At 39.1% G+C, this 12,164-nt stretch overlaps 1 protein-coding gene across 4 annotated transcripts in view; it reads left to right on the forward strand.

The window, feature by feature from the left end:
- Positions 1-12,164, forward strand: part of FAM210A (family with sequence similarity 210 member A) — a 38,410-nt gene that overhangs the window by 847 nt on the left and 25,399 nt on the right. Inside the window, exons 1-2 of one of the 4 annotated variants that reach the window (XM_063076591.1) lie at positions 63-230; positions 2,890-2,960. The exons of 1 other annotated variant lie outside the window; for it this stretch is intronic. The gene's annotated coding sequence lies outside the window, so the exon portion shown is untranslated. Of the gene's footprint in view, positions 1-62; positions 231-909; positions 991-2,889; positions 2,961-12,164 lie in introns of those variants that run through there. 2 more of the 4 variants (XM_063076589.1, XM_063076592.1) reach the window with 2 other exon arrangements.

Below are 12,164 nucleotides of genomic sequence, written 5' to 3' on the forward strand. Positions count from 1 at the left end.
AGTCCAGTGGGGCCGCGGCGGCGTGCGGGGGCCACGCGGAGCGGGGCGGGGGCGAGCACGCTGCGGGCAGCGCGGCTGGCGGGTCCGGTGCGGCATGCGGCCGGCGTCCGCCTGAGCCCCGCGGGTGGCGGCGCTTGACCCGCGCTCGGCCGGTGGCCTGCTCGGTGACCCCGCCGCGGCACCGGAGGAGTTGTTGCGCGGCGGAGCGGCGGCGGCCAAGCGTGTGAAAGGTAGCGCGGGCGGCGGCGGGGCGCGAGGGCACCTTCAGCCCGGCGCGCGGCGGGCAGAGGGAGGCCGCCCCGCCCTGCTCGGTCGGGCCGTGTTCCGGCCGGTCCCGCCCTGGGGACTTCCCCTCTGCTCGCCCTTTCCTCGGACGCCGGGTGAGGGGAGCGTGGAGGTGCCCGCTGTCAGTTTTCGGGACCGGCCGGCCCTCCCCTGCCGCAGTTTCTGGGAAAGCGTGCCTACCACCTTCCGGGGCTGTCGCTGTCATCTGTCGGGTGCTAGGGAGAGGGCAGCCCGCCCTTACTCTTGAGAAGGGCCTCGGTGCGCATTGCTCTGTGTTGGCTGGACTTCGGTGTAGGATGTTGTCCATCACCCCTCATTTCCACTGGGGAGTCGAAGGCGCCTCCTGTGCTGAAACTCGAAAGCTCCATGGCGCGGGACTTTGAACCCGTGATTAGGATCAGAACTGTACCTGTGGGTTATGTGGATTACTGATGCGTGTATTGCCTCAATACCAACCCCACTTTAAGGGTCGTGTACAACCGTGATCAGATTTACAATCCATTTTGAAATATTCTTTACCAAAATTGATCTCTTTAAAAGCAGCTTTGAAAATGTGGTCTGTGCTTGTAGGCACAGTTATATTAATGAATAGACGTAGTTCTGGGGAAGGCAACATTTGCAGCATGTATGTACCAATTTATAAACACTTCTAAATAGTGGACACTGGCCCTTCTGAGGTTTTGACCCCTTATAAACATTGCACAGGTGAGTCCTGTTTTTCACAAGTAAGGATGAGCCATCAATTTCACATGCATGTGGGCTTTTTTAATCATACGAGGTGAGCTATGTTGAAAATTAACTTCAGTTAGTGAATATAGATAACTGCGAAGGTATGGGTCCTAGGGATTGATTGTATTATTTATTTATCCAGGCATTAGAACCAGGCAATTACATAGCCCGTACTTGCTGGTTCTGATGCTTAAATTTCTTGAGGTAATTTTAGAGAAAATTAAATTCTGACTTTTGAAAATGTTTTCTCATTACATTAAAAATTTCTTAACTATGTGTATACAAACTCCACAGCAAATTGGTGTTATGTATACGGCAAATTGATGTGTGTGGGATATACAGAGATCACATTTTATAGCTTCTATAGAACTTAACTAGAGTCATGTACATTCGGTTAAGAAAAGTGGAAGGACTCTTGAAAGTAGTAATGTAGGGAGTATAAATAGGCTGGATAGGAGGGTTTTGAAAGTTACTGTTGGTGTTATTTTCCACCATCATTGCCAAAGTAATCTGGTTTTCTGGAATCTGAATTAAAATAATAAAAAAATATATATAAATAGCTAATACTTTGGTACCTTCTGTGTGCCAAGCTAAGTGCTTTACACGTTTGCACTCATTTAGTTCTTGCATAATCCAGTAGGATAGTTATGGTTATTTTTATTATTTTGTTACAGATAAGGGTTAAATTAAGTAACTTGGCCAACGTCATGCAGCTGGTAAATAGTGGAACCAGGATTTGGACCCAGTCAGTCTGACTGCAGAGACCAGACTGTATACTAATAATGAAACAGTGCCTGCTAAAAGGTCATACTCAGAGCTAGCGATTGCCTTGCACATAGTAGATTTTCAGAAAATGTTTTTGGAACTTCTTAATGCTTGTGTTATTATGTTCAGAGAGAAAATAGCTGGATAAGAGTATTATCTTGCTAGAATGTGAACTTCATCAAGACAGTGATCATCATTTCGTTTAGTGACTTAACCCATCTGTCTTGAACAGTGACTGGCATATAGTATGTGCTTATTGAATGAATGAATTTCCAAGAAAGGCTTTTAAAGTATGATTTCTATTGTAGCATTGAAGATCACATTTTTGAAACATAAAAATTGTTTTTAAAATGTAGATACAATGTTATAGTTTCCTAAGATTGATGGTATTCTGTGGTAGCAGGAAAGAGTTTATGGAAGGTTTGTTCCTCCAAATATAGTCTTGGAGGAAGGACGATTCCTTTGGTCCACTCTCCAAAGTGTCTTGACTAAAATTCTATTGTCTTTTTGAAGTAAGTGAAATATTTTTCTTTTTTAGGGGGGAGGGGAGATGCGGCTGGCCAGTATGGGGATCCGAACCTGTGACCTTGCTATTACCAGAGCCACATTCTCCCAAATGAGCTAGTTGGCCTGCCCAAAATATTTTGCTTTAAAGGGTTTTTCCTACAGTTGAAAGTAAGATTTGGTTGAGAAATCTGTAAGTTTATTGTGTTTGATGATTGGTTTTATATGTCAGCTTGGCTAGGCTATAGTACCTAGTTATTTAGTCAAATATTGTTTTGTAGTATCCTCTTAAAATTTTTTTTTAAAAAAAGAATGTAAACACTAATCTAGGTGTTGCTGTGATGCTGTATGGAAGACGTGGTTAACATCTACAGTCAGTTGACTTTAGAGATTACCCTCAATAATGTGGGTGTGCTTCATCCAATCAGTTGAAAGGTATAAGGGCCAAAACTGAGGTGTCCTCTAGAAAAAATTTTTCTCAAGACCGCAGCATTAATTTCTACCTGAGTTCCAGCCTGTACATCTGCCCTACACATTTCAGAGTCGCTAACCCCACAATTATGTGAGCCAGTTTCTCAAAATAACAATCTCTCTGTATCTATCTAGATGTAGATATAGATGTAGACTCAAGTCCAGAAGTCCTGAAAGATGAGCTACAAAGTGTTACCCATGAGGAGGTATGCTACACTCCTAAAAAAACTTAATGATGTTTTTCAGTTTGTACAGAAATCTGGGGAATATGTGTGCAAATAGATAGGATATAGTACGGGTGTGGGATAATGATGGAAGAAACCTGAAGTTGAGTTAAGCAGAATTCATTCATATGGGCCTGCTAAGCAGAGCTTCTGGATTTAATGTTGTAACTGGGGGTTAGAACAATTTGGTTGAAAAATGGACCAAAAGGTGGCCTACACTAAATGAAGTTAAAATGCTGGAACTGCCTTTGTACATTGTAGAGGAAGGGATCCAGATGCTGGGGAGATTGGAATGTGAGAGTGGATTTATTATGGAAGACTTGTCCACCCACTCTGAGAGGTTCCAGAGGACACACCTTTCACCATGACTGTGAGAAACTCATTTTTGAGGTAACCCCAGCCTCCATGAAGAGCTCTGTGTTTGCTGTCCTCTGTAGGTCAGAAATTACAGTAGGATCAGCTACCTCTGAACTGGGGATCCTTAAATGCAGTGGGGGATAGTAGGATCCTGGGTGGCAGGAGCCAAGTAGCAGCACTTGATCACCAAAGTCTAAGTGGGTGTGGTTACCATAACAGACAGTAGAGTCAAAGCAGTAATCAAATGGTCTGACTCGCAGAGACCTGTGATGTTGGCTAGTTGACCATGGTTTCCCTAGAAGAGAAATACATGGGCAGTCTACTGAATTCTGACTTATCTGTGTAAGCAGAAGAGTTCTAGGTCAAGTGAATAGAAGTCTAACTTGAATTACAAAAGTGTCATGGTCCCTCAATTCCCAGATTTGAGTCATTTTACAGACCCAGAGCCACTTGAATAAGGGGACGCTTGGTCCCTTTGAGGAAGGACCCCATTGCACTGCCATAAATTTATACTGTTAATTTTTCTCCCAGCCTTCCCCAAAGGGACCTATGGCTTTTTACCATGGTGCCTGCATTGGGAAAAAGGAAATAATTAGACTTTCAAGGGATTATTGAACACCGGCTCTGAACTGACACTCCAGGGCACTCAAATTGTCACTGTGGCCAACCATTCAGAGTAGGAGCTTGTTGAGGTCAGGTGGTCAAAGGAGTTTTAGCTCAGGTCTTCCTCACAGTGGGTTCCTGTACTTGTCCTGTGGGGTTTTCCCCCCCAGTTCCAGAATGCACAATTGTAAAGACCAGAATTCCCAAGGTGATTCCCTGACCTGTGGAGTGAGGGCTGTTGTGCTAGGAAAGGCCAAGTAGAAGCAACTAGAACTGCCTCTTCCTGGGAAAACTGAACCCAAAGCAATACCACATTCCTGGAGGGATCGCAGAGATTAGTACGCTTCAAGGATGCAGGGATGGTGATTCCTATTCAACTCACCTATTTGGCCTGTGTAGAAAAGAGCCTTATCTTAGAAAATGACAATGGATTATTGTAAATGTAACTGGGTGGTGACTCATTGCAGCTGCTGTTCCAGGTGTTATTTCATTGCTTGAGCAAATTAACATATTCCCAAGTAGCTGGCATGCAGCTGTTGATCTGCCAAATGTTGTTTTTTACTATCTGTAAGTAAAGACTGCCCAAAGCAGTTTGCTTTCAGCTGGCAAGTCCAGAAACACACCTTCACTGTCCTACCTCAGGGGTGTATCAACTCTCCAGCCCTGTGTCATAATTTAGACTTCAGAGACTTTGTTATGGGTTGAATTGTGTTCCCTAAAAATTCATATGTTGAAGTCCTAGCCCTTAGTACCTCAGAATGTGACCTTGTTTAGGTTGTTGCAAATGTCATTAATTAAGATGAGGTGGTACTGAGGTAGAATGGGCCCCTAATCCAATATGACTGGTGTCCGTATAAAAAGGAGACATGTGGACACAGAAATACACACAGGGAAAATGCCACATGCAAATGAAGGCAGAAATTGGGATGATATTTTCGTAAGCCAAGGAATGCCACAGATTCCCAGCAAACCATGAGAAGCAGGGGGAAAGACATATAACAGATTCTTACTCAGCCCTGAGAAGGAACCAGCCCTGCTGACACCTTGGTCTTTGACTTCCAGCTGCAGAACTGGAGACAATAAATTTCTGTTGTTTAAGCCACTCTGATTGCAGTACTCTGTTACAGCAGCCCTAGCAACTAATACAGCCCTTGATCGCCCTTCCCTTCCACAGGATTCCACACTGATCCATTACATTAATGGCATTATGCTGATTGAACCTAGTGAGCAAGAAGTAGCAACTATTCTAAATCTTTGGGTGAGATATTGGCATGCCAGAATATGGGAAATAAATCCAACGAGGATTCAGAGCCTTCCACCTCAGTGACATTTCTAGGGGTCCAGTGGTGTGGGGCATGTCAAGATATCCCTTTTACAGTGAAAGAGAAATCGTTGCACGTGGCCCAACCTGTGGTGAAAAAAAAGTCTAGTGGGCCTCTTTGGATTTTGGAGGTGACAAATTCCTCATTTGGGTGTGCTATTCCAGCCCATTTACCAAGTGACCCAAAAAGTTGATAGTTTTGAGTGGGGCCCAGAACAGAAGAAGGCTCTGCAACAGGTCCAGGCTGCTGCGCAAGCTCTTCTGCCCCTTGGTCCATGCGAGCCAGTGGACCCAGTGGTGTTGAGGTATCACTGGCAGATAGGCATGCTGTTTGGAGCCTTTGGCAGGCCCTTGTAGGTGAATCACAGCACAGATCCTTGGGGTTTTGGAACATAACTTTGTGTTTTAATTTCCTCACAAAGTCATATGGGATAAATGAAATAATACACATATTGTACTTAGCACAGAGTCTGTTAATTCTTGGCTTCTCTTATTAAAACTAAAACTACTGCAGTGTCATGTGATGTCATTAGTCCATATCTTTGAACTTGACTGTAGAATTTTCAGTTTTGATACAGCTGGAGAAATAGAGTGAATGAATTCATGTAAACCAGAGCAGCAGTTAGAAATAGTGAGCAATTTCAGAGGCACTTTACATGCTTTTAGGTCCTGAGTTTATTTCGTCTTAGAATTAGCAGTGGAAGCAGTGGTCTGCAGCTTCTGTGGGTGAAAGGGTAGCCGGGCTATAAGCATGAGCAGCAAGCAGTAGTAGATGAATGGAGGTGAGAGAAGAGGCATCAGAAATTAAGAAGGGATCCTCCTGGAGAAGTGGGAGGTGGGTAGCTCAGATTGTGCAGATACATGCCATGGCAAGGTGAATCCTATTAGAAAGTTTCATCTGTAAATGAAGGTTGTTTTGAAGGCAGCCATATAAATTAGGGATTCCCTATTTTTAATTCCTTCTAAATTGCCTTTGTAACTTCTTGGACTGGATAAATTGGATTAAATATGGTATTTTATTTGGAGTCCTTTATTTTTAACATAGTGTTGGTTATAGTGGCTCTTCCTTGCCATTTGAAATACTGAGGATTCCTGTTACAGTTTGAGCTCCTTGTAAGCTGCATGTTAATTGGGATCATTTGTTAAAATTAGTGGAATTAGATAAACAGTAATGGGCTTGTGATGTTTTGTTTGCCAAATGGTTGTCAGACAGAATGCTAGGAAAAAAATATTTCTGTGGCACTCCTTATAAAATAAAGCATACCTATGTCAAATTCTAAATGCAGGTTTTTTTACGCGTTTTAAAATTGGACACCAGAATTACAACGTGGCACAAATCACATTTTCTGAAATATACTTTATACAGGAAACATTGACAAAACTAGTTAACCCACAGAGGAGGTTACCAGTATTTTTCTCCAAAGCCAAACCATGAAATGGATCCTATTGTAATTCACTTGATGTAAAATAAATGTATAGTTTCTCCTATGTATTTTTTTGGTTTAATATGCATAGGCTTTACTTTATCAAGTAACTCCTGTATTGTCAGGCATGTTTTTAGTGAATTAGTAACAATGAATTTATATTAAAATTGCTTTTCATAGTAGGAGATAGAAATGAAATTTATTTATTTTTATTTTTTTATTTAAACATTCCTTTATTAGAGAGAGCCTGGCAATCCAGTCTCAGCTCTCTGCCATTTTGCTAACTCACACCCCTGCAAAATCTTTGTAACTACCTAATGATGTATTATGGAGCAAATGTATTCTTTGAGTATCAAGTACATCTTTACATTTTTCTGATTGACTGGAAACAGAATTTCATTGATCTACAATGCCTTTGATTATTAAATACATTATACCACTAAGAAAGTGCCTTCCTTCCTGTGGCTTTTTATGACTCAAGTTAACGTCATTTCTACCTCAGTTACAAAAGTTACTCAGCACCTGAAGTTCAATATATTGATACAGAAGTTATTATTTGCTCCATACAACTAAGAAAGTGGTATAATGTATTTAATATACATTAAATTATATACCACTAAGAAAGAAAAATTACTTCTAATTATACTATGACACATTGCTAAGGTGCCGTCAACTATAAAATGCATTATGACTTTAGAAAAAATTGTGAAAAAAAATGCCTATCATGATCAATGAATATAATAGTTCTGCTTAATACGTGACAATATTTAACATAAACCCAAAATTTGGCTCCTAAGTCACCAGGTAGCAATTGAAAATACAGAATAGGCTTGTGATGAATTCTTTTAAATTATTGGTGAAATGAAGATAGAACATTTAAAAGATACTTAAAGGAAATTCATGAAACCCCAAAACATGTACAGGTATTTCCAGATTCCACCAGCCCTATTTTGAGAAACATTGACTTAGGCTTCATGTCTAAAGCACAGTAGCATCACCTAGACACCAGGAATGTTGTAGAAAATGATGAGATTGCATCAAAGAAGCAATTCCTGTTCTTAGAAGGGAACAAAGACCCTGTTCCTCAGAGAAGTTATTTTCACAGCTTATTTATTAAATGCCATTAGTGTATGGCATAATGTCACCAGAAATTATCAGTGCTGTCTTTTAGGGACCTAAGTGTGTTCACTTTTAGTAATCAACTATGTTCCAACACCATTTTAGCATTTTACGTGCATTACCTCATTTAATAGTATGATATATTTAATGTAGCATTAGCCACATCTTCACAGTGCATCTTTTTTTTGTATTGTTTTAATTTATTTTTATTTAACTTTATCAATATACAATGTAGTTGATTTCGTGTCCCTTTCCCAATTCCTCCTTTCCCTTTCCCTCTCCCCCCTTCCCCATCAACATCATATCTGTTCACTTGTCTTAACAAGTTCAAGCATTTGTGATTGCTCTGTCTTCTCCCCCCTGCCATTTGTTTGTTTGTGTGTTTGTTTATTTATTTATTTTTAGCTCCCACAAATAAGTGAGAACATGCAGTATTTCTCTTTCTGTGCCTGGCTTATTTCACTTAATATAATTTTCTCAAGTCCATCCATGTTGCTGCGAATGGTAGTATTTCCTTTTTTATATATATCAGAGTAGTATTCCATTGTAAACCACATGTTCCTTATCCACGTATCTGATGATGGACATTTGGGGTGGTACCAATTCTTGGCTATTGTAAATAGTGCTGCAGTAAATATGGGAGTACAGGTATTCCTATGACATAACGATTTCTATTCCTCTGGGTATATACCCAGTAGTGGAATAGCTGGGTCATATGGTAGATCTATTTGTAATTGTTTAAGGAACCTTCATACCATTTTCCATAGAGGCTGCACCATCTTGCAGTCCCACCAACGGTGAAGTAGGGTTCCTTTTTCTCTGCAACCTCGCCAGCATTTATCATCCTCAGTCTTTTGGATATTAGTCATCCTAACTGGAGTGAGATGGTATCTCTAAGTGGTTTTGATTTGTATTTCCCTAATGCTGAGTGATGTTGAGCATTTTTTCATGTGTCTGTTGGCCATTCGTATACCTTCTTTTGAGAAATGCCTATTCAGTTCCTTTGCCCATTTCTTAATTGGGTTATTTGGTTTTTTTACTGTTAAGTTGTTTGAGTTCCTTGTATATTCTGGATATTAATCCTTTGTCAGATGTATGTTTTGCAGATATTTTCTCCCACTCTGTTGGTTGTCTTTTCACTCTGTTAATTGGTTTTTTTGCTGTGCAGAAGCTTTTTAGTTTGATATAATCCCATCTGTTGATTTTTTTCTTTGGTTGCCTGAGCTTTGGGGGTCATATTCATGAAGTCTGTACCCATTTCTACTTCCTGGAGTGTTTCCCTATGTTTTCTTTAAGGAGTTTTATTGTTTCAGGATATATATTTAATTCTTTAATACATTTTGGGTTGATTTTGGTATATGGTGAGAGGTAGGGGTCTGGTTTCATTCTCCTACATATGAATATCTGGTTTTCCCAGCACCATTTGCTGAAGAGGCAGTCTCTTCCCCAGTGTGTAGACTTGGTGCCTTTGTCAAAGATCAGATGGCTGTAGGTGTATGGGCTGATTTCTGGATTCTCTGTTTTGTTCCATTGGTCTATGTGTCTATTTTTATGGCAGTACCATGCTGTTTTGGTTACTATAGCTTTGTAGTATAGTTTAAAGTCAGGTAGTGTTATGCCTCCAGCTTTATTTTTTTGCTCAGGATTGCTTTGGCTTTTGGTGGTCTTTTGTTATTCCATATGAATGTTAGGACTGGTTTTTTTCCATTTTTGAGAAAAATGTCATTGGAATTTTGATGGGTATTGCATTGAATCTGTAGAGCACTTTGGGCAGTATGAACATTTTCACAATGTTAATTCTTCCAATCCAAGACCATGGGATATCTTTCCATCTTCTTGTGTCCTCTTTAATTTCTCTCAACAGTGGTTTGTAGTTCTTGTCGTAGAGATTTTTCACATCCTTGGTTAACTTTATTCCTGGGTATTTTGTTTTTTTGGTGACTATTTTAAATGGGCTAGCTTTCTTGATTTCTTCTTCTGCTAGTTCATTGTTGGAGTATAGAAATACTACTTATTTTTGTGTGTTGATTTTTTATCCCACAACTTTGCTGAAATCATTTATCAACTCTAAGAGTTTTTTTGTAGAATCTTTAGTCTGTTCTGTATATAGGGTCATATCATCTGCAAACGGGGACAGTTCAACTTCATCTCTTCCAGTCTGGATGCCCTTTATTTTCTTCTCTTCCCTGATTGCTCTGGCTAATACTTCCAACACTATGATGAATAGGAGTGGTGAGAGAGGGCATCCTTATCTTGTTCTTCTTAAGAGAAAAGCTTTCAACTTTTCCCCATTCAGGATAATATTGGCAGTGGGTTTGTCAAATATGGCTTTAATTGTGTTGAGATACTTTTCTTCTATACCCAATTTATAGAGAATCTTTATCATGGACGAATGTCGAATTTTGCCACATGCTTTTTAGCATCTATAGAGGTGATCATATGGTTTTTGTCTTTGATTTTATTGATGTGGTGAATCACATTTATTGATTTATGTATGTTGAACCAACCTTGCATCCCTGGGATGAATCCCACTTGATCATGGTTTATAATTTTATGTATGTGTTACTGTATTCTATTAGCTAGTATTTTATTGAGGATTTTTGCATCTATATTCATCAAGGATTTTGGCCTGTAGTTTTCTTTTTTTTTTTTTCTTTTCTTTGTCTGGTTTGGGTGTTAGGGTGATGTTTGCCTCATAGAATGAGTTTGGGAGAATGACCTCTGTTTCCGTTTTTTGGAATGGTTTATAGAGAATTGGTATTAATTCTTCTTTGATAGTTTGGTAGAATTCTGCAGTGAAGCCATCCAGTCCAGGGCTTTTCTTTATTGGGAGACTGCTGATAACAGCTTCAATCTCTTTGATTGTTATTGGTCTGTTTGGGTTTTCTACGTCTCTAAGCTTAGTCTTGGTAGTTTGTGTGTGTCCAGAAATTTATCTATTCCCTCCAGATTTTCAAATTTGTTGGCATATAGTTGTTTATAGTAGTCTCTAATGATTCCTTGTATTTCTGAGGTATCAGTTATAATATCACCTTTTCATTTCTAATTTTTGTTATTTGTGTCTTCACTCTTCTTTTTTTAGGTAGCCTTGCTAATGATTTGTCAATTTTATTTATCTTTTCAAAAAACCAACTTTTTGTTTCATTGATCTTTTGTATCACTTTTTGGGTTTGTATTTCACTTACTTCTGATCTGATCTTAATTATTTCTTTCCACTTACTACCTTTGGGTTTGGATTGTTCTTGTTTTCCTAATTCTTTAAGGGGAAGTGTCAGGTTGTTTACTTGCCATCTTTCCATCTTCCGAAGTAAGCATATAATGCGATAAATTTCCCCCTTGGTACTGCTTTTGCAGTATCCCACAGATTTTGGTATGATGTGTCATTATTTTCAATAATTTCAATAAATTTTTCGATATCCTGTTTAATTTCTTCTTGGACCTATATGTCATTCAGTAGAGTGTTGTTTAATTTCAATTTGTTTGTATAGTTTCCAGGGTTTCATTTGTTATTGATGTCTGATTTTAATCCATTGTGTTCTGAAAAATTACATGGAGTAATTCCAGTTTTTTTGAATTTTTTGAGACTTGGTTTGTGGCCTAACATGTGGTCTATCCTGGAAAATGTTTCATGGGCTGATGAGAAAAATGAATATTCTGAGGTTGTTGGATGAAATGTTCTGTAGATATCTACCAAGTTCAATTGGTCTAAAGTGTTGTTTAGATTGTGTTTCTCTGTTGATTCTTTGCTTAGATGATTTGTCCAATTTTGAGAGTGGGGTATTCAGGTCCCCCGCTATTATGGTATTAATGTCTATCTCTTTCTTTAGGTCTAATAGTGTTTGTTTTATAAATCTGGCTGCTCTGATGTTGGTGCATATATATTTATGATTGTTATGTCTTCTTGTTGGATGGATTCTTTTATCGTTATATAGTGCCCTTCTTTATGTCTTTTATGGTTTTTGACTTAAAGTCTATCTTATCTGATGTAAGAATAGCTACTCCAGCTCGTTTTTCATTTGTTTGCATGGTATATCTTTTTCCATCTTTTTACTCTTAGTCTATGTGTGTCTTTACATGTGAGGTGAGTCTTTTGAAGGCAGCATATTGTTGGATCCATCTTTTTAATCCCATCAGTCAGTCTGTGTCTTTTGAGTGTGGAATTTACTCCTTTTACATTAAGAATTATTATTGAGAGGTGTTGATTTACTCCTAGCATTTTACTGATTTTTGTTTGAATGTTTTAAATATCATTTGTTCCTTTCTTTCCGATTTACTGTTTATCTTCTGTGTTTGTTGGTTTCTTGGTATGGTAGATATACTTTTTTTCTCTTTATTATTAAAATTTTTATTTTACTGGTGGGA

This window comes from Cynocephalus volans, chromosome 13 (assembly GCF_027409185.1).
Source record: "Cynocephalus volans isolate mCynVol1 chromosome 13, mCynVol1.pri, whole genome shotgun sequence".
Taxonomy (NCBI): Eukaryota; Metazoa; Chordata; class Mammalia; order Dermoptera; family Cynocephalidae; genus Cynocephalus; species Cynocephalus volans.